Raw genomic sequence first — 27,715 nt, 5'->3', positions numbered from 1 at the left:
AAAGGTACAGATGTAGTGAAATGATGGGACACCTGCACCCCAATGTTCATAGCAGCAATGTCCACAGTAGCCAAACTGTGGAAGGAGCCACGATGTCCTTCGATGGATGAATGGATAAAGATGTGGTATATATACAATAGAATATTACTCAGCCACCAGAAAGGATGAATACCTATCATTTACATCTATGTGGATGGAACTAGAGGGTACAATGCTGAGTGAAATCAGTCAATCGGAGAAAGACAATTATCACATGGCTTCATTCGTATGTGGAGTATAAGAAATAATGAAAGGAACCATGAAGGAAAGGAGGGAAAAATTAAAGAGGAAGACAAACCATGAGAGACTCCTAACTCTGGGAAACAAACAAAGGATTGCAGAAGGGGAGGTGGGTGGGGGGATGGGGTAACTGGGTGATGGGCATTAAGGAGGGCACTTGATGGGATATGCGCTGGGTGTTACATGTTGGCAAATTGAATTTAAATTAAAAAAATTGCAATGGCCACAATAGCCAAACTGTGGAAGGAGCCTCGGTGTCCATCGAAAGATGAATGGATAAAGAAGCTGTGGTTTATGTATACAATGGAATATTACTCAGCAATGAGAAACGACAAATACCCACCATTTGCTTCAACATGGATGGAACTGGAGGGTATTATGCTGAGTGAAATAAGTCAATCGGGGAAGGACAAACAGTGTATGTTCTCATTCATTTGGGGAATATGAATAATAGTGAAAGGGAATATAAAGGAAGGGAAAAGAAATGTTGGGAAATATCAGGAAGGGAGACAGAACATAAAGACTCCTAACTCGGGGAAACGAACTAGGGGTGGTGGAAGGGGAGGAGGGCGGGTGTTGGAGGGGAATGGGTGACGGACGGGCACTGAGGTGGACACTTGACGGATGAGCACTGGGTGTTTTTCTGTATGTTGGTAAATTGAACACCAATAAAAATTAATTAAAAAAAAAAAACAAATGGAAAAATCAAAAAAAAAAATAATAAATGACCTAAGCTTGGAGTGAATATAAAATGTATAGGGTAGAGAATTTTGAGTGAATGAATGCTAATTTTTTAATATATGTTTTAAAATTTTGCTGTTTAATATGACATACCATGCATAATGACTGATACAATCTTCCCAGTACAGGTAAATGCATAGTTTTCAATTAAAGTGAGTAATGCATTAAAAAAAAAAAATTAAAAAAATTACAGCATGCCGTATTTCTTGACATGGTACCATGGCTGAAATTGAGACTGAGAAAATAAGTGTATTAATTTTGGATCATACTTCCTTTTCTAAACCTATTTTCAGACTGCAATTTGCTTTCATCAAAACCAGCCTTTCTTCTGCGGTGAAGTATTTGCTCAAAGACAAGTCTTTAATGAGTAATCTTTAGAGAAAGAGGAAGCAGGTTAATTTTACGTTAAAATCTGTTGGATGGCAAAGGTGGTAGGATGTGCAAAAATAGGGGCTTTAGCTGTTTAAAAAACACCCACAACTTTTCTTTCCAGTTACTGTTTCTGAGTTCACATTTAGTGGAAGATGGTTTTAATCACTTGACTGAAACATGATCAGGGAGGTAGTGTGCATCCTGGTATATCTGCTATGCTCTCTCCCTGGGCCAGCGGACTGCACATTCTGTTTTCATGGGTTCAGCCCCTCCCTACTGTTATCAGCCATCCACTCAAAATGTCTAGGTTGTTTGTTTGTTTTCAAGGATTTTATTTATTTATTTTGGGGAGAGAGAGAGAGAGAGAGAGAAAGAGAGAGCAAGCACGGGAGTGGGGGGAGAGGCGAAGGGAGAGAGAGAGAATCTCAGGCAGACTCCATGCAGAGTGAGGAGCCCTACTCAGGGCTCATTCTCATGACCGCAAGATCATGACCTGAGTGGAAACCAGGAGTCGGATGCTCACCCGACTGAGCCACCCGGCATCCCCCAAATGTCCAGTTTAAAAGGTCATCCACCTGCTTAAAATTCCTCACTGACTATCCCACTTGTCCCAGGATGAAGTCCAAAGATATCCCCAGTTTGCAGGAGCCTATCCTCAATGGATTCTATAAGCTTGCTTCCTGGCTCCCTCCCGGGTTCTTCAGAGCCCTCCTCTTAGTTACAGAATATAAAACTAACCATTTTAAAGTGAAGAGTTCAGAAGCATTAGTGCATTTGCAATGTTGTGCAGTCCATTGCTACCCTTTAGTTTTAGAGCATTTGCATTCCATGAAGCAGTCACTCCCTGTTGCCCTGCTCCCCAGTTCCAGGCCATCCCCAATCTGCTTTCGGTCTCTGTGGATTTATCTATTTTGAATTTTTTAAAAAAGATTTTATTTATTTATTCATGAGAGACACACACACACACACACACAGAGAGAGAGAGAGAGAGAGGCAGAGACACAGGCAGAGGGAGAAGCAGGCTCCATGCAGGGAGCCTGATGTGGGACTCGATCCTGGGACTCCAGGATCACAACCTGGGCCAAAGGCAAGCCCTAAACCACTGAGCCACCCAGGCTTCCCTATTTTGAATGTTTTACATAAATGGAATCATACAATGAGTGACCTTTGTGTCTAGCTTCTTTTAAGTAATGCAGAATTTTTGAGGCTCAGCTGTGGTGGTGGCAGTGTTAGAAATTCGTGCCATTTTTTTAAAACAAGATTTATTTACTCACAAAAGAGACAGAGAGAGAGGCAGAGACACAGGCAGAGGGAGAAGCAGGCTCCATGCAGGGAGCCCGATGCAGGACTCGATCCCAGGACCCCGGGATCATGCCCTGAGCCAAAGGCAGATGCTCAACCACTGAGCCACCCAGGTGACCTTGAAATCATTTCTTTTTAATGGCTGAATAGTATTCCATAGAACGAATATACCACATTTTGTTTCCCCGTTCATCTGTTGATGGTGGACATTTGGATTGCTTCCATCTTTGGCTATTGTAAATAGCACAGCGTATACATGTGTTTGTCTAAGTACCTGTTTTCAATTCTTTTGGGTATATGCCTAAAAGTGGAGTTGCGGGGTCACGTGATAATTGGATATTTAATATTTTGAGGAACTGCCAGACTGTCTTCCTCTCCTTTCTCTTGTGTTTCAATAGCACCATATGTTCAGGTGAATTTCTGTCATAGTACAATTAGAAGATGCCTTTAATCGTAACAGGCTATATACGTATCTGAGAGCAGGGATTGTGTCTTCTTCATCTGTGAATCTCAGGGGGGCTAGTCTGGGACTTCACGGAGAAGGTGCTCAGTAAAATGTTTGTGGGATCCCTGGGTGGGTCAGCGGTTTAGCACCTGCCTTTGGGCCAGGGCATAGTCCTGGAGTCCTGGGATCGAGTCCTGCATCGGGCTCCCTGCATGGAGCCTGCTTCTCCCTCTGCCTGTGTCTCTGCCCGCACAACCCCCCACCCCCGTGTCTCTCATGAATAAATAAATAAAATCTTAAATAAAATAAAATGTTTGTGGAACTGGATTGACTCTAGGAGGACTAAATACAGTTTTATCCTTGAGGAAAATGTGGTGTATGCGGTAAAGCTTTGAACATGAGTAACGAGCTAAGTGGAGATGGAGAGTGGGTGAGGTGAAGAAGAGCCTACCGACTCCTTTGGACAAGGGGAAGGGAACACCAGTGTAGTAGAACCAGTTAGAACCAGTCATCCATATGCCTGGCGTCTATTGCTGATTGGCCTTTAGCTAACTCATTATAATTCTCTGGCAAGTTAGAGTCCCCTCTCGGTGGAATGAAAAGGTTGCATATTTTTTTTTGGTTTCCTTTAAAGCAATGGGCACTGTTTTTCCTGTGAACTCAATGGGGTTGGGGTACCCCTTTGAGGAGAAAGAGTTGAGAGGGAGGCCAGAATGCAGGGCACCCTCTATTCCTGCAGCCCCAAGGACCTTGGCAAGACCCCAAGATCCCAAGGTGCCAGCACATTCTGAGCTCCCCTCGGTAGCTGTGAGAGACCTCTGTTCCACAAAGATTAGGAAAGCATTTGTGCACCCGGTACATATTATGCTGTAAAAAAGTTTTCTTCCCTCCCCACCCCAAGCAATAAAGGGGAACTCAAGGATCGGGGCACCAATGTGAGCAAAGCACAAAAGGTCTTTCTTTATGAAAAGTTATAGTGAGTGGCGCACTTGATTAAGAAGAGGGGTTCCCACCTCCTTCTCACCTCCTCATCCTGAAAAAAGGAAGAAGCAGAGCTACTGGCGGTTGACTCCGTGACAGAGTTGTCACACAGTTTACATTCCTAACCGAACGGATTCCTGCACCATGAGAGCATTTCCTCTGAAAAATGTCCTGTTCTGAACCAAAGCCGAGCACGTCAACGGGCAGGCTTCGTCTTGTCCTAACCCTCCGAGTTTCCTTTTCTTTCTGTCCCTCTCGCTTTCCTGGGGGAAAAATATCTTAAAAGCAAGTGTGACATTTACACTGCACCCTCGCGTTGCCTTTTCTCTGCTTTTGAGTGAGCCCGCAAAGTCAGGGGTTAGCTGGGTCCCCCCCCCCCCCCCCCCCCGCCCCCCCGACCGTTTCCTGCCGCGCCTGTGACGCTGGCAGGCTGCAACCTGTCCCCTGGGCAATGGTCACTGCTGACACTCGCCTTGCTTGGGCCTCGTCCGGTTCTTATTGCTGTGAAGCTCATTTGCAGGCCACACTGCTGAAAAGACACCGCCTGAACTTCAACATCTCTTCTCCTCTTTCAGGTCGAGGCACAGAAGTTACTCAGGCACTGAGATCGAAGATGGTTTACACAGATGTCTGGATTGGCCCAGCACACACGTTGTTCTTGACATTAACATTCCTACCGGCTGTCATGGAAACGTGGTTTGAGCAGTGCAACCACAAACGTTATTCCCATTCTATTTTATTTTATTTTTTTGTTATTCCCATTCTAGCATTAACCTTTCTTTCTTTCTTTCTTTCTTTCTTTCTTTCTTTCTTTCTTTCTTTCTTTCTTCTCTCTCTCTCCCTCCCTCCCTCCCTCCCTCCCTCCCTCCTTTCCTTCCTTCCTTCCTTCCTTCCTTCCTTCTTTCTTTCTTTCTTTCTTTCTTTCTTTCTTTCTTTCTTTCTTTCCTTCTTTCTCCTTTTCTCTTGTGAGGCTCCCCTTGAAATCCTAGAACTTCTTTGGAAACAGACCTTCTAAACCATGACCCCCCTTTGGGTGGCAAAGCCCTATTATAAAAATAGAAAGGATATTCAGTTTTATTAGGCCTCTGGTTTTCCTTGCTTTGACATTTGCTTCCATTCCAGAATGGGCATGAATACAAACGCCGCAATATTTCCACCATTTCTTTAAATGCTTTGTGTCCAGGGAACTTACGGTTTTCCGGAGAAGGATGCCCGCAGGACGATAATCCCTCCTGCTCGACCATGGTGCCCCGGGACGAAGGGAGAGTGGGATGCCCTAACGCTGCGAGTGGCGCTTCGAAAATGACTTAGAAAGGCCGAAGTCTGTCTGGTAAACCCCAGAACCTGTCTCAGGACTCTTGCCTCGATCGGCTCCCAAACCATAATGCAACGTGATTATTTTCCTCTGGGGAAACCTGTGCAACAGGTCTTTGAGCTCCATTTAATGTGTCAGAGTTTTAATTGATTCTTTACCTCGGCGATCCACCCCATAATAGCAGCGCTGAGCGCAGGACGTGTTTTACGGGAATAGTCACCCGGAGCTTAATTTGTTGTTGCATAGCAGACGGACGATTTCACAATGAAAATAAATCTGTTTCGTGCCCCGAGAGTTTCTTCCCGGTGAAGTATGCTCTGTGATGTGGAGAGTGCAGTGCTCGGAAGCCTCCCAGTAGCACTACTGTGGTCGCAGGGAAAACTTGGTCACTGCTCCCTGTGGGCTCTTAAGACCTTTTGGTGGAGGAGAGGGGTACCCCACAACTCTCATCCTTGAGCTCATTTACTCTTGCTTCTTGAATCCCAAGACCGAGGGGATCCACACGTCCTAATTGACAGTCCATGTACAGCAACTTCCTATACCTTATCTCCATCTGTTCTCCTGATAAGAGGAAGGCGGGGCAGATTTCATTATGCCCATTTTACAGACCAGAGAACCAAGTCCTAACGAACCTTGCGACCTGCTCAAGGAACAACAGATGATAAGCACCCAGCGAGGGCTAGAGAGCAGATACTCTTTTGAGTAATTACTATTTGTCCCTGGAGAACAGCCAGGCCTGCTCTACCAAGGAACTGGCTGCATGCAACAGTTTCCTTCCCCCAACACAATTGGTTCATTCATTCAATCAACAAACATTTGTAGGGAGTATGACTCTGGGGACTTAGAATTCAGATCTGCCCACAAAGGTGGCTTTCTTCTTCTACAGCTTCAATTGCATTCTCTCCCGGGCCCTAATTCCTTCTGGTAGTAGAAATTTGTCAATTCTAGGTTTTCTCAGCTGGCTCAGCACTTCCCCAACCCTCCCTTTTTTTCCATGGTTGTATGTAAGTTCAAGCCACTGAAAGGAGTGTGTGTGTGTGTGTGTGTGTGTGTGTGTGTGAGAGAGAGAGAGAGAGAGAGAGAGATGGAGGACGTGTATGGCCTTCAGAGGTCAGAGGTCTTCCCACCCTGGCTGCTATTAAAATGTGTGGCCCGTCTGGTCTTCAGACATTTGGAAAATGCTGGCATTCATTGTTTTTTGTTTTTTGTTTTTGGTTTTTTTTTGGCATTCATTGTTATGTGGTGTTTTTGTTTGTCGGTTTGTTTAAACGTGATCTTGAGGCATCTGTAGAACTGCTAGCTCTCTTTCTTTCCGCTAGTTTCTGTGTCTTCCTTGTAAGGGAGATGTTTGGTGGCTCTCCTGGGCCACACAGAGGATCTGGGGAATGCCAGAGGGCTATCTCAGGCCCTCTTGGTCTAGCCTTGTCATATGTCATTTTTGTTCTAAAGTTGCTCCCTCCTATCCTGTGCATGGAGGTGGGCAGAGGAGGCTGTTTCCCCATCTCTCCTCAGGTATCACCTGGTGTGAGGCACAGGTCCCTTCTCCTCCAGGATGTACCAAACCAACCTGGGCTGTACCTGATATCCCTAAGCACAAGCATGCCCCTCACCCCCAGCCGTAGCCCAGGGGAAGGAGGGCAGTGCAATGTGGTGGCTGACTGGAAGCAGATGTAGGGTGCAACTGGTGCTCCTCGGAGACCTAAGCAAAGGCTACAATTCTACAATTTCCTCGTTATTCTAGCTATTTGGTGCTCACAATTTTGGGCAACTGATCTGAACTAAGATCTGAGTAGAGAACCAAAGGAAACTTTATGATAAAACAATTGATCTCACTGGCCTTCTCCACCTCAAGAGTGAGTAGGGTTATGTCCATGTGGCCCCTATGAAGGCAGGGTTACTCAGTAGCCTCTGGTAGGCACCACTGCATGTCAAGAAACACCAATCTGGCATCCTGAAATAATCCAAATTTTTACCTCTGCCTCTCAAAGAAGCTCTGAGAGTATGTTCTTTATAGAGAGCAAATTTCCCCCTTTTTCCATATGTTCTTTTCTCATTTTTTCCTCCCCTTTCCCTTCCTATTTATCCTATCTACCTATCATCCATCTATCTATTCATCCATCCATCCACCCATCCATCCATCATCTATCATTGACTCATCGTTCTCACACCCAGCTTGGCTATTTCCCCAGTCCAAACTCCCACCCCTAAATCTCTCTAACTGAGCTGGCATAGCCCCCCCCCCCTTTTTTAAACAGTTTCAAGCATTTCCTGTTTCATTTTCCTCTCTTTCTCTTTCTCCTTTTCTTCTTCCTATCCTTCCTCCAGAGATAGACGATAGTGGGCATCATTCATCTTGTCTGCCAACGCAGGGCTCGATCTCACCACCCTGAGATCATGACTTGAGCCGAAACCAAGAGTCAGACTCTTAACCAATGGAGCCACCCAGGCACCCCACCAGAAGTTCTTCTGAAACTTATTAAGTTTCATCTTTTAAAAATCTTTGATCCTTCTGGACTTGCTTTTAATGTAAGGAGTAATGGAGTTTGCTATATTGTTTGTTGTTTTTATTATAGGACATCTTTGGTAGGAAAATAAATCAGGAACCAGAGTGGGAAGACCATGGGATTTGCAGTCAGATTAGTCTGGTTGCAGGTGACTCCACCACTTAGGAGTGTGTGACTTTGGCCATAACCTCCCTAATTCCAGCTTCTTCACTGGAGTAGTGGGGATAATTGTAGCATCTGCCTCATGGAGCTGCTGTGCATATTAAGTGAGATAATGCTAGTAAAGCACTTTGCACAGTGTCAGGCACCTAGTAGGGACTTGGTCCAGCTACAGGGGGTATGATGATGGTGATAATTGCTGTTATGTAAGTAATGAGGCGGAGTCATCACACTTGTGCATCAGGTTCACTGAGGGCTCGGGGAGATGTTGCTCAGCCACTGTACATGCTTCAAACCACATAGAACGCTGCTTTCTACCCCAGAATATGTGTGAGGTTTTGTTTTTTTTTCAAAGATTTTATTTATTTATTCATGAGAGACACACAGAGAGAGGCAGAGACACCGGCAGAGGGAGAAGCAGGCTCCATGCAGGGATCCTGATGTGGGACTCAATCCCAGGACTCCAGGATCACGCCCTGGGTTGAAGGTGGCGCTAAACCGCTGAGCCACCCAGGGATCCCAGGAATCCTACATTTTCTAAGATAGTGTTTTTCAAAGTTGGAACAGAATTGTCTGGTACCCTTGCTAGGATGCAGGGCCCCATCCCTGCTGTAAGAAATTAGAACTGTGGGCAGGGCCTGGGAACCTGCATTTGGCAGGCTCCCCAGGTAATTCTTCTGTGCACCAACATTTGTGGAACACTTCTCTAGAAAGAAAAGGAAGAGGGTGGGTATGGGGATGGGAGAGGGGAAAGGGGAGAGGAAAAGAGAGCAGGAGACAAAATAGGAGAAGAGAGGAGACGAGCTACTATCGTGAATTAGAGTATCAGCATCTCCCCTTTGTAAATCTTTCTTACCTCTGCCCCCTGTTACCCGCCATGATAAAATATAACCTGGATCCCACTTCTTATAGATCACTCAGAAAGCCCAATTAGTCAACCAAAAGCTTTTTTTTTTTTTAAATATTTTATTTATTTATGAGAGACACACAGAGAGAGAGGGAGGCAGAGACAGAGGCAGAGGGAAAAGCAGGCTCCATGCAGGGAGTTCGATGTGGGACTCGATCCTGGGAACCCAGGATCACACCCTGGGCCAAAGGCAGATGCTCAACCACTGAGCCACCCAGGCGTCCCTTTTTTTTTTTTTAATATTTTATTTACCAAAAGCTTTTGAGTCTGGTTGTGGACCAGAACCCTGGAGAGAGACAGAGAAAAGAGACACATTATCCAGTAGTGGAGAAAGACACAGACTCATGTCCTGAAATTCAGCACGAAGGTGCTGTAGTAGAGACATGCATCAGGGCATATGTGGAAGGCTGACAAAGGGCCATTAGAAATGGCTTCGGGAGGAGAGGTGTCTGGACTGAGTCTTGTAGAGAGTAACCATTCGTGACAAAGAGGGGGAAGGAATTAGCAGGGAGAGGAGAGAGTGGAGCCAAAGACTCACACCGACAAACAGCAGGGTGTGTCCACATGTGCTGGCTCAGTGTTGCTCGAGGAGGCAGTGTGAGGTGTTAGAACAGTGGTTAGGGGACGTCTGGGTAGCTCAGCGGTTGAGCGTCTGCCTTCAGCTCACGACATGATCCCGGGGTCCTGGGATCGAGTCCCACATGGGGCTCCCCACAGGGAGCCTGCTTCTCCCTCTGCCTGTGTCTCTGCCTCTCTCTGTGTGTCTCTCATGAATAAATACATAAAATCTTAAAAAAAAAAAAAAAAAGAACAGTAGTCAGAAGCCAGTATTCTCATAGCAGTAGCCACATTGTGAAAGATCCTGCGGGTTATGTCAAGGAACTACCCAAAAGTGGAAACAAAGGGTGAATTAGTAAGATTCTCATTTGCATTTTGTAATGTTATTTTTTTTCAAGATGGAAATAGTTTGATTTTTCTGATTTATAAACATGATCCATGCCAGTTGTGAAAACAGAGATAGTTCAGGAAGATACAAGGAAGAAGGTCACCTGGAATTCCAACACCAAGAGAAACTGCAGTTAACATATGTGCTTATCCTTCCAGACTTTCCCCTAGGTGCGCGTACATCCACCCACACACATACACACGACGTGTTTTTAAATGAGGTTGTTTCACATTCATTGTGAAATTCTGCCTTTTAAACCTCTTAATCTTGAAAATATCGAGTGGACACCTTTCTCTGTATAGAAATACAGATTTATACCCTAATCACAATTTCTAATAGCTCTGTTGCACACTTCTGACCTCCCTCTCACTCCCTCTCCATGCACGGTCCACTTCCCATTTTGGCCTCGCTCCGAGTAGCAGCTCTTGGGCTCAGCGCTCAAGTCCATCAGGCAGCTGGAGATGCTCCTTTGTGGGACCTTGATTCTGGTGGGGCTTCTGTGATGGTTAATTTAGAGTGTCACATGATTTTGCTTGGGCCGTGGGGTGTCAAGATATTTGATTAAACATTATTCTTGGGCAGCCCAGGGTGGGCTCAGCGGTTTAGCGCCGCCTTCAGCCCAGGGTGTGATCCTGGAGACCTGGGATCAAGTCCCGCGTCAGGCTCCCTGCATGGAGCCTGCTTCTCCCTCTCCCTCTCTCTCTTTCTCTGTGTCTCTCATGAATAAATTAAAAAAAAAATACACATTATTCTCATTGTGTCTGTGGGGGTGTTTTAGGATGAGATCAACATCTGAATCAGTAGACTGAGGAGAGCAGAATGCCTTCCCCAGAGTGGTGGGCCTCTCCCGATCCACTGAAGGCCTGAATAGAACAAAAAGGTGGAGTAAGGGAGATTTTGCTCTCTCTGCCTGACTCTCTTGGAGCTGGGACATCAATTTTCTCTTGCTTTTGGGCTCAAGCTTGAACCAGAATTTACACCATTGGTTCTCCTGTTTCTTAGGCCTTCAGACTTGGACTGTAATTATGCCATTGGCTCTCCTGGGTCTCTAGCTTATAAACTGCAGATCTTGGGACTTCTCAACCTCTATAATAAATCTTTTATAATAAATTCCTAAATATGGGAATACATATTTAAATACGGATATGTTCTGTTTCTCTGGAGACCCCTGCCTAATGCAACTTCCTGCCTTGTTCTTCTGTGTCTTCCTGGCCCATCACCTCCTCTGTACCCAAATCCCTTGCTTTGTCCCCTTAGCCGGAGCACCCTGGATCTCGGTAATTTTCTGCCTATCCTAACACTCGGCTTTTCTGTGGCTCCCTGTGGCTTTCAGGATGAAGTCCCAGTTTTCCTAGGCTGGACCCTGGAGCTTTCTTGTCAACTTCTCCAGTCTTACCCCACATGGTCCCCATCATCCATCACCTCCAGCCACTCCTCCTCAGAATCCCCTTGTTTCCTGTTTCTTGTTTCCCTACTGTTGCTCCTGCTGCTCCTGCTGCCTGGGATGCCCTCACCCGCCAAATGTATCTGGTTCACCTGGCTAACTCCAGTTCATCCTTTAGCACTCCACTCAGTCATCATGTCCTCCAGAATTGTCCCCGACACAGCTTAGCCTGGATCAGCTGCTCCTCCTGGTAGTCCAAGAATACTTTGTGTTTCTCTCTGCTGTTTCTTTTACCAGGTTGTATTAGCATTATCACGCGCATCTGTCTTTTTCATGAGATTGTTAGCTCCTTCACTCTTTAATTTTGTATTCCTAGACCACGAAATGTAATTGGTGCTAAGTACATGTTTGTTGAATGAACAAACCCACATCTTTGTAGAGGGGGCTCCTCAAGAGCCATCATACTCTTCTCATACCACCTACCCTGGTGGCTTGGATCTCTATGCTGTGGATCTCTGCTGATCACTGGTTTCTGCTGCCTAGATGTGCACCTGTCTGGGACAGGCCTTGAATTAGTGTGGACCTTGGCTTGTGAGGCTTGCTTCTGCCTCTGCCTGCCTTCTCTAACTGATCTTCTGGTTTGGACTCCTATGTTTTGCCCTTGACAATTAGCCAGTGATGGTCTGTCATCTGGGCCTATTTGAACGTCAAGGCCCAGCTCTCCCATCCAATAGGCCATCTTGTAACCTCAAAAAGCAAAACAAACAAATAAACAAAAAACCTCAACAACCTGCCATCTCCAAATTCCCTGTTTCACTTCACAGACATTAAACATTATTATCAATTTTATTCGATTATGACACCTTGATCAAAAAATGCCCTTCAGAGCAAAACAAGAACAAATGTGCACATTTGTGTGGTCCTGTGAGGTTTACAAGGAGCCTTCACACAATTTGTTTCATTCATTCATTCATTCATAACAACTCTGGGTAGTGGGTTATTATCCCCACCTTACAGATGAGGAGACTGAGGCTCAATATAGTTATATGAGCTACTTGAGGCCTCATAACTGGGGAGTGACAGAGCATGAACCTTGGTTGAGATCCCTGGATTCCAAAGCTTTCAACTCTTCGGAGTTTACCATGGCATTAAAACATTAGATATATCTGATTGTAAGCTTAAAAATATGCCCTCTCCAAATCTATCCTGGGTATTACTACTAACATAATTTTTTAAAGACTTAAATTTAGATCAGATTTCTTCCCAGATTAAATTATCTAGTGGACCCTGGTCCCTCACCTAGTTATGTGATGTTCTGATGCATCCCTGATCTCAGTCCCCACATTCGAGCAATCAGTCTCTGTGCGCGGCGTACCTTGCTCTAAAGGCCAGTGGTGGTCCAGCCTTGGTGCTCTTTGGCTTCACCTCCCACCTCCACTGCATCTGCCCTTTGCCTGGGCAATATGTCCTTCCTGTCTAGCTTAGGTATTACCTCTACTCTGGACCCATTTTTAACACACCCCATCCTCACTGTCCCTACTACCTGCTTCATAGTGTCATGGAGTGAGTCACACACCTTTGTCCTGGCACCTCTAACTGTATGTGGTATTGTTTTGATTATCTGTCTGCCTCCCTCTGAAGACCTCTATATTCCTCAGGTTTAAAACAAGACCTGGGTTCTCCTGTTTTTAGACACAGCCCTTAGCACAAGCCCAGTATGGATTAAGAGTGGGAAGTGGGAAGGCAAAGGCAGGAAAATTAGGACATGTCCTGCTGTGGTCTGTGCTATGATCCTGGTGGGGATTTTGGGAAGGAAGGGTTCAGTCCATCAGTCATGCTGCTGTGGCCTGAGGCATCTTCCTCAAAAGGAACCAGATCACAGCCACGATATGCTGGTGGTTTCCTGTCCGCTGAACTCCAGAGCACGGAATGCAAGGCATTCTGCACCTGTCCCAGTTCCACTTCCCTGGACACTGCAACCTGCCCCACTCCTGCGCTTCGGCCACACCCAGCGCCTTCGTGTTTCTAAACACGCCCAGGCAGGTTCAGTTCCCCTTACTGAATGCATTGCAGTGCCTGGCAGCTGGAAGGCACTTTCCTCCCTTCCTTGCCAGAACATTCCCAAACATTGAGCTTTCAAGTCAAAGCTCATTAGGACCTCCTCCATGGGTTCATGATCCATCATTCCCTCCTTTGTGATTGCTCAAAGACTTGCTCGGATTTCTTCTACTTTGTCTTTTTTCTCTTTGCATCTTTTCCTCATTGCCAACGGTCCTATTTAAACCAGCAACCTTCAGGGGCACCTGGGTGGCTCAGTGGTTGAGCATCTGCCTTTGGCTCAGGTCCTGGTCCTGAGATCCTGGGATCGAGTCCCACATCGAGCAGGGAGCCTGCTTCTTTCTCTGCCTGTGACTCTGCCTCTCTCTGTCTCTCATGAATAAATAAATAAATAAATAAATAAATAAATAAATAAATAAATCTATCTTAAAAAAAAACCAGGAAACTTCATTTCTCTTTAGCCCCTTATCTTGCTTTATTTTCCTTCATGGCTCCTAACACCACCTGACATTCTCTGATATATTCATATTTTCCATATTATTGCATGACTCCTCCCACTAGAAAGCAATGCTTCCAAATTCCTGATAGATATTTATCTTAGGGATTTAAGAACAAAAAATGGCAGTTTCTTGGAATTTGGGGGGGATTCTCCAAATAATGTTATTCTCTTTAAAAATCTAAAACATAATTTTTCATAACTTTACTTGTTTTAAAATGACGAGTGACCATTAATAGTAAACAAGGAATCATTTTTCTGGGGTTGAGTTATACCCAAAGTTTTAGAGATTTTCTGATTTAAAAACCTGACATAATAAAAAAATACAAGGTTTGTTAATTGTGACTCAATGGGCTGTGATAGATTATATATTTCAAAAACATGCGGAAATGATTTTTATCTGATATTTTTAAATAAAATATTAAAGAAGAACATTAACACAAATAAATTACTTTGTAAAATTCATCCTATGACTAATATTCCAGATGTCAAAAATTTTTTCATGTTTCATTGATTCAATTAAGAGTGAACCCAAAAGTATCTTCATATGTACCCAGGTTGGGTACATATTCTTTCATACAAGCTCATTTTCTTAATAATGAAAAATATTTGTCTGTCATACTTCTTTCAACTTAAATATCACCTCCTTGGAGAAGCCTGGTTGGACTGCATGATTCAAAAATAGCAGTGCCTCATTACTGGCTTTGCCTCAGTCCCCCTTCCTCCCTGCCAACAGGCGGTAAGTGCTAAGAGAAGAGCAGTGACAATTTATAACTTTTAACAGGGCCCTCAGAATTCTACAGGCTCAATGTGAGTCAACCTTGTAAGAGGGATGCTGATCCTTCGGTTAGTAGGCATAGCAATAATAAGTAGTAATAGTAATAGCAATAACAAGAGCTATTTTTTATTTTTTTATTATTTTTTATTTTTAAGAGCTATTTTTATTTTATTTTATTTTAATTTTTTTTTATGATAGTCACAGAGAGAGAGAGAGAGAGGCAGAGACATAGGCAGAGGGAGAAGCAGACTCCATGCACCAGGAGCCTGATGTGGGACTCGATCCCGGGTCTCCAGGATCGCGTCCTGGGCCAAAGGCAGGCGCCAAACCACTGCGCCACCCAGGGATCCCTAAGAGCTATTTTTTTTTTTTAATTTTTTTTTTTTTTTTTTTTTATGATAGAGAGAGAGAGAGAGAGAGGCAGAGACACAGGCGGAGGGAGAAGCAGGCTCCATGCACCGGGAGCCCGATGTGGGATTCGATCCCGGGTCTCCAGGATCGCGCCTTGGGCCAAAGGCAGGCGCCAAACCGCTGCGCCACCCAGGGATCCCCCTAAGAGCTATTTTTAAAAGGATATTTGGTTCTCTTTGTTTTTTTTTTTTTTAATTTATTTTTATTTTTTACTTCTTTAAAATTCTAGTGTAATTAACATAGTGTTACATCAGTTTCAGATGTACAATATAGTGATTCAACAATCCTGCGCAAGACTCAGAGCTCATTGTGATAAGTGTCTTCTTAATCCCCTTCACCTGTTTCATCCATCCCACCAACCCCCCTCCCCCCCGCCCCCCCTTCCCTCTGGTGACCATCATTTTGTTCTCTATAGCTAAAAGTCTGCTTTTTGGTTTGTTTCTTTTTTTTTCCCCCCTTTTGTTCATTTGTTTCTTAAATTCCACATATGAGTGAAATATATGGCATTTGTCTTTCTCTGGCTTATTTTGCTTAGTATTATACTCTCTAAATCTATCCATGTTGTTGGTATGTGTACACCACATTTTCTTTATCCTTTCGTCAATCCATGGATGCTTGGGCTGCGTCCATAATTTGGCTATTGTAAATAATGCTGCAACAAACATAAGGGTGCATATAATCCTTTCTAATTAGTGTTTTTATTTTCTTCAGGTAAATACCCAGAAGTAGAATTGCTGGGTTATATGGTGGTTCTATCTTAAATTTTTTGAGGAAACTCCCCACTCTTTTTCCACAGTGGCTGCACTAGTTTGCAGTCCCACAGGGTTCCCTTTCCTTCACATCCTTGGCAACACTAGTCTCTTGTGGTTTTGATTTTAGCCATTCTAATAGGTGTGAGGTGATATCTCATTGTGGTTTTGATTCTCATTTCTCTGATGATGAGTGATGTTGAGCACCTTTTCATGTGTCTATTGGCCATCTATATGTCTTCTTTGGAGAAATGCCTGTTCACATAGGCTGCCCATTTTTTAACTGGATTATTTTGTGTGTGTGTTGAGTTGTATAGGTTTTTTTATGTATCTTGGATATGAACTCCTTATTGTATATGTCATTTGCAAATATCCTCTCCCATTCAGGAGGTTGTCTTTTAGTTTTGTTGGTTGTTTCCTTTGCTGCGCAGAAGCTTTTTATTTTGATGTTGTCCCAACAGTTTATTGTTTGTTTTTGTTTCCCTTGCCTCTGGAGACATGTGGAGAAAAATGTGGCTATGGCTGATGTCAGAGAAATTACTGTGTGCTTCTCTAGGATTCTTATGGTTTCAGGTCAAACATTCAAGTCTTTAATCCATTTTGAGTTTATTGAGTTTGTGTATGGTATAAAAAAGTGGTCCAGTTTCATTTTCTTTTCACATGTAGCTGTCCAGTTGTCCCAATACCATTTGTTGAGGAGACTTTTTCTCATTGCATTTTCTTGCAAGAGCTGTTTTGTTTTTAGCTCTTATTATGCACCAGGCATTAAATCTTTAAAATGTTTTGTCTCTATGAGACTAGATAAAATTATTGTGCCCCATTTTGTCGGTAAGGTCACACAGAAGTTAAACAGCTTGCTCAAGGCCATGCAGCTGAGAAGTAGGAGAACCAGGAGCAGAATCCAGAATGCTTGACTCTGGATTGCATATTTTTCACTGTGACATCTTCCTGGCTCCAGAAGAATTTTCTTCGACTCATGACATGGTGTATGTTTCCAGGAGAAAGGTAGACATGGACTCACGGCCTCTACCCTGCGCTAACTATGTGGCACAGAAGACAGCTGTGTTTGGTTTTGGGCTCTACCAAGCGGAGTCCTCTAAGAGAGGGTCCGGAAATAAATCTTGAAAATGAGACAGTCAGGGACCATGGGAGCAGGCCCCGAGTGACCAACATTTTGCACGTGGGGTACTTCCTGTTGGCTGTGATTGCTGAATTGCCTCTCTTACAGAGCAGAACCAGGATGTGGCCCACTGCACAAGCCAGACTTAAATCCAACAGCTGCAGCCATACCCGGCGGACATGCAAAAAACCCACAAGAGCCTCCGCAAACCTGAAAAACAGCTCCCCTAAGCACCAAAGAGCTGCATGAGTTGCTCTTGCCAGTATCAACGAACCAGGACGAGACGTTTTTCTATCCCTTATATTTTTAAAAATTCAATTTAAATTCCATTTGCTGGCATATAGTATAACACCCAGTGCTTATCCCATCAAATATCCTCCTCAGTGCCCATCACTCAGTTACCCCATTTTCCCCCCAGTTCCCCTTCTCCAGCCCTTTGTTTCCCAGAGTTAGGAGTCTCTCATGGTTTGTATCCCTCATTAACATAATGGCCAAGAGAACCTGAGCAGAACTGTCTCCTAGAAAGTTCTCTAGAGAAGCATGGCCTTGGGATTGTTGGGGAGGCCAGCCTCACCACTCTGTTTTTGCCATGTCTCCTTCAGCTAGCTGGTGCTGTTGTCCCCATAAATCCTTGCCTGTGCCTCTGATTTATGGGTCTGGCCTCGTTTCTATCCTTGTCAGGTCCAAGAACCCGGCTCTGGTAACAAAAGGAGGGGCCGAGAGCCTGATGATGCTCCACCTGGGGAAGAGAAAGCACGGGATTGCTTCCTGACTTTGTTCAGATCCCTGCTCAGGTGAGACAGCCCTTCCCCGATCACCGTGTTTCAAACAGCAGCCTCGTTGTGCCGGCCCTTCTCCTGTTTAATTTTTCTTCTTAGCTCTCATTGCCGCCTGACGTCTTCTGATACGTTTGTTTCCAACCATAAGCCACTGTCTAGCTCCCCCACTAGAGAGTAAACTCCAGGAGCTCAAAGATAATTGTCCAGGACTATCCCTCCAGGGATGAGAAGAGTGCCTGGCACAGAGTCCATACTCAATGTATTTGTTGAGTGAATAAATAAATCTCCGTCCGCGAATATTCTCGTGTGTTGATATCCTATTCTAGTCCTTGTCCACGAATGGATCCAATTTGTATATACTTCTGGCAATACCACAGAAAGAATTTTATGTCCTGAATTTTCCATTGGTACCAGGCCATCCATGCCTCTTTCTTTCTTTTTTCTTTCTTTCTTTTTCTCTTTCTTTTTCTTTCTTTCTTTCTTTCTTTCTTTCTTTCTTTCTTTCTTTCTTTCTTTCTTTCCTTCTTTCTCTTTCTTTCTTTCTTTTTTCTGCATTTAAGCTTACCTTCCTCTTTCTTTTCCCATCTCCACTTTCCCAAAGGCAATGAATAGTAAAAGTCAATCCTCCCTTATCTTTCTCCCTGGTTGTACAATCATGCACACATATGACATATGTACATGTATGTTTTTTTCATTGTTTTTCAAAACTGGTATTTTATATAGCTCTTGCATCTGCCTTTCGCACATAATGGAAATTCTTCTAGGTCAAGACACAGAATAAGCATTAAAAAAAAACCCTCGCATAATATTTCATGGATGGCATAACTGTTTCAGCAATTTATACTATAGTTCATACTTATAGGCCTTTTGATTGTTTTCTGTTTGTTGCCATTTCTCTATCAATTCTGCAATTTGCATTCTTCCATGTATATTCTTTTGACCTTGTGCTTCATTTCTCTTTGTTGCCTTCCGTAAGTGGGATTTCTAGAGTATGAAGGTGTGTGGTCAGAATAGATTTGCTAGATTACTTCCCCAAAGAGCTATGACAATTCACATTCTACCAGCAAAGCCCAAGAATGCTCTTTTCTCTCTGCAACCCTTTGTGGGGACACAAATCTTCCCTGGACTTGTCAGCATTCCTGTAAAAAGCCCTCGCCTCCTGAGACAGAGGAATGTGCATGGTGCAAAGCCAGGGAATGTCTGACTTCACTTCTCCTAGGCACATTTTGCTTTCCACCGAATATGAGAATTAGATCTGTAGCCTTTTTGGTCAATTCCTCTAGTTCAAGAGGGTAATCAAACTTCTCTCTCCAAGAGGGACCAATGATTATAATCTGGACTAGACTTCTGTTAAGCTTCCAAAGTGTCAGGAATACTGGACTGGGGATCCCTGGGTGGCGCAGTGGTTTGGCGCTTGCCTTTGGCCCAGGGCGCGATCCTGGAGACCCGGGATCGAATCCCACATCGGGCTCCTGGTGCATGGAGCCTGCTTCTCCCTCTGCCTGTGTCTCTGCCTCTCTCTCTCTCTCTCTGTCTCTCTCTCTCTGTGACTATCATAAATAAATAAAAATTAAAAAAAAAAAAAAAAGGAATACTGGACTGCTATCTTGCCAGGTATTTACATTTCAAAGGGAATGAAGCCCAGACCTCAGAGACATCTCTTGATTGTAAAAGCCCAAGACTCTGGGTTTTAGCTGGCCCTTGGAGAGTTGTTTTTATGTTCCGAAGGGCAGAGTGAGAAGCCAGGATCCTTCTCGTCCCTTTTCCAAAGAGCTAAGGTTTTTCTCCTTCCTTTCTAGAGAGAAGGGGGATGGCTGCCTTTCTCCTGTATACAAATGGAAGAAATCCTTTCTCCTACACCGTCTGTGGAGTGAAACCTGCCACTCACGAGAGAATTGCTATGGCAGTCCCAGCATTGCCTGTGGGTCTAGGTGTCAGGGACTGATATGGGTGTCAGGGCCTGACACTGCAATTTACTCTGATTGTTCATCAGTAAAGAATGCCTTCCCCCATCCAAGCACCTCATATTTGTACCGGATCCACACAGAGAAAGTACAAAAATTGTGCAAGTGACCTGACATTCCAGACCCTTCACAGTTCTTGGCAAAGCAACCTGCCAGCATGGGCAATGATCATTGTTTAATTTTTGCCAATCTAATGGGTGAGAACCGGTTTCTCATAGTTACCTACATTTTGTTTCCCTGGCGGTCAGTGCAATGGAACACATTCCATTTTAGACGTTTCAGTTATCCTGTGGGCACATCTATGTATGTGTGTGAGCATTGCCTTTTCATAAACTCTGCTTATTTTTTTTAAGGATTTCACTGAAAATTTTATCAGCCTGTATGGGCTGTTTTTCTAGTAGCAGAATAGTTATGAATTTGGACCTGACAGTGGCTCGTTAGCAAATGTTTTGTAAATACTTTTACTTCCAGTCAACCTTTCTTCAGGGCTTGGTCCTCCTCCTGCCCTTCTTCCTTCTGCTTTCTCTGTGTTATCCAATGGGAAGAGGACCCTTAATGTCTGCCATTTGCAAGTCCAAATGGTAAAGCATGTCCCTAGCTGAGGGAGGGTCCAGAGTCACCTGGAGAGAAGCCCTTCCAGAAGGGGTGACTGTAGGGAGGGTGTGTCCATTGGCAATCTCTTGTCTGACACTGAGTCTGATGTGGAGGAGTGAAGCCAGAGGAAAGGTCCTAGTCGTTCTCTCTGCTAGAGACGCTACCCAAGGAAAAGAGGTTCAGTTATCCTGTGATTGAATCACCAATTGAGTTGGCCGCAGTGGCTTGAGGCTTGGAATGTACACTCAGTACTGCGTTGAGAAGAACTTTGGCACCTTGATTTCTACTTCATCATGGGTCAACTGGCATGTAGCCATACCAGCAGGGCTCACTCCCGTCCCTCACCCCACTGGAGTAGGGGGTGGTCACAGAAAAGCAAGCTAAGCAGGACCCACAGCCAGCAGGAGGCTGTGTCTGGACCAGACATGAACAGGATGCAAATTGGGGCTGGGGGGTGGGGAGCACTGGATATCCTTTCGGAGCATGGCTCTAAATGCTGCTGGGGGTGGTGACAGGGTGGGGCGACAGGCCATGTGCTGGGAACATTCCTCCCGTAAAGTTTATTTGTAGAAAGAAACCACATGGTAGCTGATCTGAGAATGAAGTCTCTTTTCCAGACGTAAGCTCTGAGTGTAGAGAAGCCAAGAGGAGCCCAAAGCTTCAGGAAAACACTAACCCTCCCAGAAGCCTAGTAGAAGCCTTGTTTCCGGGGACAGTTGGCCAAGACATAACAAGCTGGGGGCCAGGAGCACGCTCTGAAAGGTCAGTGACGTCCAGACTGCCCCTTTGCCTGGGGCCTCGGCTGGGGACCTCACTCACTGCAGTTCTCCTGCTGGACAGCCAGGATGGGTGGGGAGGCCCTCAAATCTCATTCCCCCCTCCCGGTTCTGTGGTGAGGGTTCCTGCCACACTCCTAGAGCCTGAAGAGAGAGGGGAGAAAGAAAAGAAAGACAAGCCAGGGTCATGCTTCTCCAAAGAAGCCTTTGGGGCTATTCCAGTGAATGGACTGGGTAGCAGTGAAGGCAGGGAGGCAAGGCACTGACTTTGCATCGTGCCCAGGTGTATATATGATAGAAGCACCACATTGTAGGCTGTCCCGGAGAACTCGCACCAGGATGGACATGTTCTGTGTTTGTGGTCTGGCCAGGCATGGCTATGGGGCACTTGGAATGGGGCTGTTACTACAGAGGAAGTGGATTTTTAATTTTACTTGATTTTCATTGACTTAAATTTAAATGTAAGTCACTACCGTACCGGCTCAGGGATTCCAACATTGGGGAGCCCTGCACCAGAACATAGGTGTCTAGAGCTTGGGCTTCAGAATAAGACAGAGCGTCCTCAATTCCTAGTCCTGTGAACTCAGATAAGCAACTTCACCTCTTACTGCTTCAGGGTCCTCTAATCCAAACTGGGCCCGGTAGAACCAACCTCTCTATCTTTGCGGCAGTGTTGAATGACGCCACCCAGGGGAAGTGAATAGAAACTATCTTGCCTGCAAGAACAGGTGCCCGGCAGAGAGTGGCTCCTATTCCCAGAGGTCTATTCCAGTTCACAAACACGAAACAAACATCTAAATTAATTGTCAAGGTCCTGAGAAGCCACACCTGTAGTCAAGGTGGAGGTGCCAGGAGTTATCAGGAAATGTAGGTGGAGGTGGGAAGGGAGGGGATTCTTTCTGAGAAACAGGCTCCTGCTTGGAAAGATCCAAGTTAATGGGCTTGTGTATCTCTGACGTTTGAGGGTTCCCAGATGGTGAAGAGTTTCCCAAGTAGTCTCTACACCCTACACGGGGCTCAAACCTATAACCCTGAGGTCAAGGGTCAGGTGCTCTACTGACTGAGCCACATGCTCCCAGATGCTCAGCTCTGTGCAAGCTTCTTTTCTGAGCAGCCTTCAGGACCAAGTCCTCCACTATACAAGAAAGACTGACAAACTCTAATGTGACCCCAAGGGACAGCAGGAGGTGGAATGGTGTTGAAATGCCTGTCCAATGTGTCTTGCTTGAGGGAGAGGAGATGCAACAGCAAAGGCTGGGGTAAGGTCCCTGCTTTCCGGGCCTGCGGAGGAAGGAAAGATCAGCCCCAGACAACATGCCTGTGGTTGGAAGCCACCCTCAGGCACAGAGGGCAAAAGCTTAGGAAGACTGCAAGGTCAAGTCTCATTTTCCTGGCTGTGAACCTAAAATAAGCTTCCAGCTGTTTTATCAAGAAAAGGTGCGCGGTGGGGCGAGATTTTACAGATGGGCGTTTTCTTACATTATGCAATTCAACTGCAACCCGCACTGCCTGCCAGTGACCTTTGTGCATCTACAAGGGGCTGGGAGCTGTGTTGGACTGTGTTAGGCCTAGGTGACAAGGTGACACAATGAAGGCACTTGCCTTCTGTGATGTTGTAATGTATAATATCTATATTTTGTAAGATTTTATTTATTTATTCATGAGAGACACAGAGACATAGACAGAGGGAGAAGCTCTGATGTGGGACTCGATCCCGGGACCCAGGGATCACAACCTGAGCCAAAGGCAGATGCTCAACCACTGAGCCACCCAGGTGCCCCTATAATCTGTAATATATATTTGAGCTTCATTCTCCTCTCTGGTGCAGATCTCCTAAAACCCTTGGAATTTCCTAAATGCCAACAGTGATAAAGGTGTCTTGTTATGTTAAAGAGGTAACTTCTAGAAGACCTTTAAGGATGGGGAGTGGTTGGCAGGAGAAGCACCCCTGAGATTAGAGGGTTGGAACTTTCAGACTTCAGGAGGGGAGAGGGATTGGAGGTTGAATCAATTGTCAATGACCAATGATTGGGGTAAAAACCCAAAAGGATGGGTTTGGAGAACTTCCAGGATGGCAAACAGGTGGAGATTTGGGGAGAGTGCAGCCCCTGGAGACCCCTTGGAAGCTCTGCGCCCTTTCTCCATACTTTGGCCTCTGCATCTCATCCATCTGGCTGTTGTTCAGTCGTATTCTTTTATAATAAACTGATTGTCTAGTAAGTAAAATGTCTCCCTAATAGGAGATCATGTGTCTCCATCACCAAGAAATTATCCCCACATCACAGCGGCTAAGAGAAAAGGTTCTCTTCTGCTTTCTAACCAGTGATGACAGAATGGGGTTGGGGATGATAATTAGAACAGACCTGGGTTCAAATACCTCCTCTATTATTTACCAGTCGAGTAAGTGACTCAAAGGCTCAGAACCTCAGTTTCCTCTTTCGTGAAGTGAGGATAATAATGATAACTACCTCACAGAATGTTGTAGGGATTAGGTGAAAGCCTTGTATCTCTAATGCTTAGCACAGTTCTTTGGACTTAGCAGGGCTCAGTAAGTGTTGGCCATTACTGATAATATTTGAAGAGTAGCGTCAATCGTAAGACAAATCTACAGTATCAGAATATAGACAGTTATGAGGTTTTAGTAGTAAGCACATGGAATGTATTCGGGTAGAAAGCTATGAAGTTTTTTTTTTTTTTTTTTTTTCTTTTAAAGCTATGAAGTTTTGACTTTCTTGTGACCACTGTAGGGAAGTGAGCCAAGGACACTCATGGAATATGACCTGGGGTCTTGGCCAAGGGCTGATGGTGTGAGTCTCCTTTCTGGTTTCCTGAGTTTTGAGTTGCCTCTTTATGCTGATGACAGCATGATGCGCCACCACCGCCCTACAGATGAAGTAACTAGGAATCAGTAATAGTAATCTGTGGCTCATGAGCCCCACCTAGAGGAAGGGGTTGGGAGGGGCCAGCTACTGAGGGAAGAATGTGAGCTCTAGATAGAGAGGTGCCTTGGGCTGGAGTTTGAAAGCCTCTTGCACATGTATCTGCCTGTAATTTCTCTTCCAGGCATGGCTGAGACCTGTTAGAATAAGCTTCATGCCCTCGTCTGTCTTGCTCGCCCAGGCCATGGTGAGAGAACACTCTGTACGGAGAGACAGTGGCTTCTGTGTGTGGATTTAGCTTGCCAGGGACTGTGGCAATCTGTGCCTTGATGTGTTCCTGGCCCCTTGCTGCTTCTAAAGAGGGCAGAGCCTGCCTGTGTGGGTGGGATTGGATGTCAACAACCTTCCTACCATGGCTATTGGTGTCCCTGACTCTGCCACCACCACCCTCAGTTACACAGCTGGCAAAGGGTATGGGTTGGTCCAGTAAATTCCCATTGAGAGCTCAGTTTCCTCTACATAGATAAAGAAGAGCAGAAAAAAAGGAAGAAGAAAAGATACTAATGAACCGTAAGTAACCAAGATGAACGTTGAGGTTCAGCTATGCAGGAGCAGAGGCCAGAGAAGGCGATGAGATACGTCCAGGACAGCTATCCGGCAAGACCAATCCGGCACTCCCTCCTACCCCCAAGATGGTTTTTTTTAATTTTAATTTTAATTTTTTTTTTTATTTATGATAGTCATACAGAGAGAGAGAGAGGCAGAGACAAGGCAGAGACATAGGCAGAGGGAGAAACAGGCTCCATGCACCAGGAGCCTGACGTGGGATTCGATCCCGGGTCTCCAGGATCATGCCCTGGGCCAAAGGCAGGCGCCAAACCGCTGCGCCACCCAGGGATCCCCCCAAGATGGTTTTTGATGGCCTGTGATGTGATGGACAGCCTGCAGGTGCAGGGCACAGGTTGTCTTGTGTCATCCTTGGGACAACCCCATGATGTACTAATGACCTAAAATGGTCATTGTACCTATTTTACAGTTAAGGTAAAGGAGGCTTGAAGACCTTGAGGAGATTGTTCGGTTTGATCCAGCTAGTAAATGAGAGAGGGAAATTTGAACTCAGATCCGTTTGGATCTAAAGTTCTCTAATTCATAATTTGGACGTCACCCTCCACCACCACCTCCCCCCTACTAAATCTCTGCTTTCCTTCTCAGAATATGAAGGGGTACAACTGATTCTAAGACCATCATTCTAACCCCAAGGATCCTAGGGGACCATCAAGCAGTACTGGAAATGGGAGAGAATAGGAAAGGACCCGGTTCAATGGAGCAGCAGCTCTGTGTCTGAAGAGAGTAATTCAGGCAAGAGGTGTGTGCCCGGAGCTGGCCTGGAACAGGCAGCTTTGGGAGGGAAGCTCTGAGAAGGTAGGGATTGGGACATGGAGGCAGTGCCTTTCCTCAGGCCACTTGGGTGCCCTAGAAAGGACATGGAAGATTCTAGCCTCCCCTGTGCCTCTCTGCCCTCCATCCTAGCCAGGAACCCCGGGTTCTCACTCTCACTTCCTCCCTAGGAAGACACAGTCCTGCCTAGCTGGCTTTGTGCCACCAACTGGGCTCTCCACTCTTACAGCTATATTCCCCTTGCCTGTGGCTGCCTCTCACTTCATCCCTCTTCGTTCCTCTTCACTACAGGGCCAGCCCCAGCCCCAGCCCCAGGAGGTTCCTGGAAAAGCGGCTGGAGACTTGATCCCCTTTGTCCATGTCGCTAGGCTGATATTGCCAGTCTGGGAACTGTCATGAGTGACCCAAGTACTAAGCTCCCCCCACCCCCCCATGTGTTTTGAGATCTTCACATCTTCACCGATCTGGCAACAGAAGCAGCTCTGTCTATATCCACTGCGCTGATATGAGGTTGGGGTTCAAACTGTCACCAGAACCCCAGCAGACAGGCTTCTCTGACCTCACCAGTCAGGGATGCTGGAGAATTCCGTGGTCCAGCCCAAACTCATACCTCATTGCATCTGCAAGACCCTGTAAGGACACTTCTTTTCTCCAATGGGAATCCCCAAGGATGTGTTTTTGTAAAAAAAAAAAAAAAAAAAAAAGAAAAAAAAATCAGTTTTATTGAGATAACTTCCATATTAAACTGCACTTCTTCTGGTTTCATTTGGTGACTTTTGACGTATTTATACATTCGTAAAATCAGGATCACAATCAATCTATAAGAACATGTTCACCATCCTACAATGTTCCCTGTGCCTTTCCTCGGTCAAAGGAAACCCCATCTGCCCCTGGTCCTAGGCTTCCAGTGATCCGCTTTTTGTTACCATAGATTTGTCTTTTTTTGCAGTTTCATATAAATGAAATCATACAATATGTACTCTTTTATGTTATGCTGAGTAGTTTCCCATTGGATGGATGTACTAATTTGTGTGTCCAGTCCCCTGTTAATGGGCATTTGGATTGTGTCGGGTTTTTGATCAGTGTGACAAACACTGCTATGAACATTTGCATACTAGTCTTTGGGTTGACATATGTTTTAATTCCCCCCTGGGGGGAACACCTAGGAGTAGAATTGCAGAGTTTGTGGCACATGTGTATTTAACTTTATAAGAAATTGTTGTCCTGCAAATGCTTTTTTCTGCATCGATTGAGCAAATCACGTGGGTTTTTCTCCTTTGATCTGTTAACACTTGGCCCATGTGTTACCTTTTTTTATACAGTGGCTGATTCGATTTGCTAAAATTTTATTACAGATTTTTGCGTTTGTATGATGGATATTGGTCTCAGTTTTTCATTTCTTGCCTGGTTTACGACACCAAGTTGTCCTGGTCTCATAAAGTGAGTTGGGAAGTGATCTCTTTTCCTCTATTACCTGAAAGAGTTTGTGTAGAATTGGTATTATTTCTTCTTTAAGTGCTCGCTAGAGTTTGTCAGTAAATATGTCTGGGTCTGAAGGTGTCTTTGTCAGAAGGTTTTAAAATCACAAATTATTTATTTTCTATAACAGATATTGGGATACTCAGATTTCCTGATTTTTTCTTTTTTCCTAATTTTTTTTGAGTCAGTTTTGCTAATTTGTATCTTTCAAGACAATTATCTACTTCATTGAGGTTGTTGAATTTATTGGCAAAAATCCTTTAATATTATCTTTTTGTTACTTTCATGATTGCAAATGCGATGGTGGTGTTCCTTTATTTCTGAGATCACTAACTTGTGTTTCTCCTCTTTCTTTCTAAAAAAATTGATGTATAATTGACATATAACATTATATTAGTTTCAGGCGTACAACATAACAATCTGATATGTGTCTGTATTGTGAAATGATCACCACAGAAGACTTGTTGACATCTCTTACTGTACATAGTTACAGGTTATTTTTTGTGTGTGTAATGAAGACTTTTAAGATCTACTCAGCAACTTTCAAATATGCAATACACTGTTAGCCATAGTCACCCTACTGTCCATTCTTACAACCCCTCTTTCATTTATAATATTGGTAATTGTGTTTTCTCTCTTTTTAACTTGGCAGTCTGGCTAAGGATTTGTCAAATTTTGCTGATTTTCTTCATGGACTTCGCTTTTGGTGTAATTGATTTTTGTTTGTTTGTTTGACCATATTCTATGTTATTGATTTCTGCTCTTATGTTTATTATTTTCTACCTTCTACGTACTTTGCATTTATTTATTTATTTATTTATTTATTTTTCCGTACTTTGCATTTGTGTTTTTTTTTCTTCTGTATTGAGATGGAAGTTTAGATCATTTAAGCTATGACT

General features: G+C 44.6%; 1 long non-coding RNA gene across 1 annotated transcript in view; it reads left to right on the top strand.

Moving 5' to 3' along the window:
• LOC140594550 (uncharacterized) overlaps positions 1-4,824 on the top strand; it is a 35,418-nt gene extending 30,594 nt beyond the window's left edge. The window contains exon 3 of the long non-coding RNA XR_011995424.1: positions 4,696-4,824. This is a non-coding gene — a long non-coding RNA (uncharacterized lncRNA). The remainder of the gene's footprint in view (positions 1-4,695) is intronic.
• The last annotated feature ends 22,891 nt before the right edge of the window (positions 4,825-27,715 follow it).

This window comes from Vulpes vulpes, chromosome 12 (genome assembly GCF_048418805.1).
Source record: "Vulpes vulpes isolate BD-2025 chromosome 12, VulVul3, whole genome shotgun sequence".
Taxonomy (NCBI): Eukaryota; Metazoa; Chordata; class Mammalia; order Carnivora; family Canidae; genus Vulpes; species Vulpes vulpes.
The sequence above is the reverse complement of the archived record's forward strand: the minus strand, read 5'-3'. Positions and strand labels throughout refer to the sequence as shown.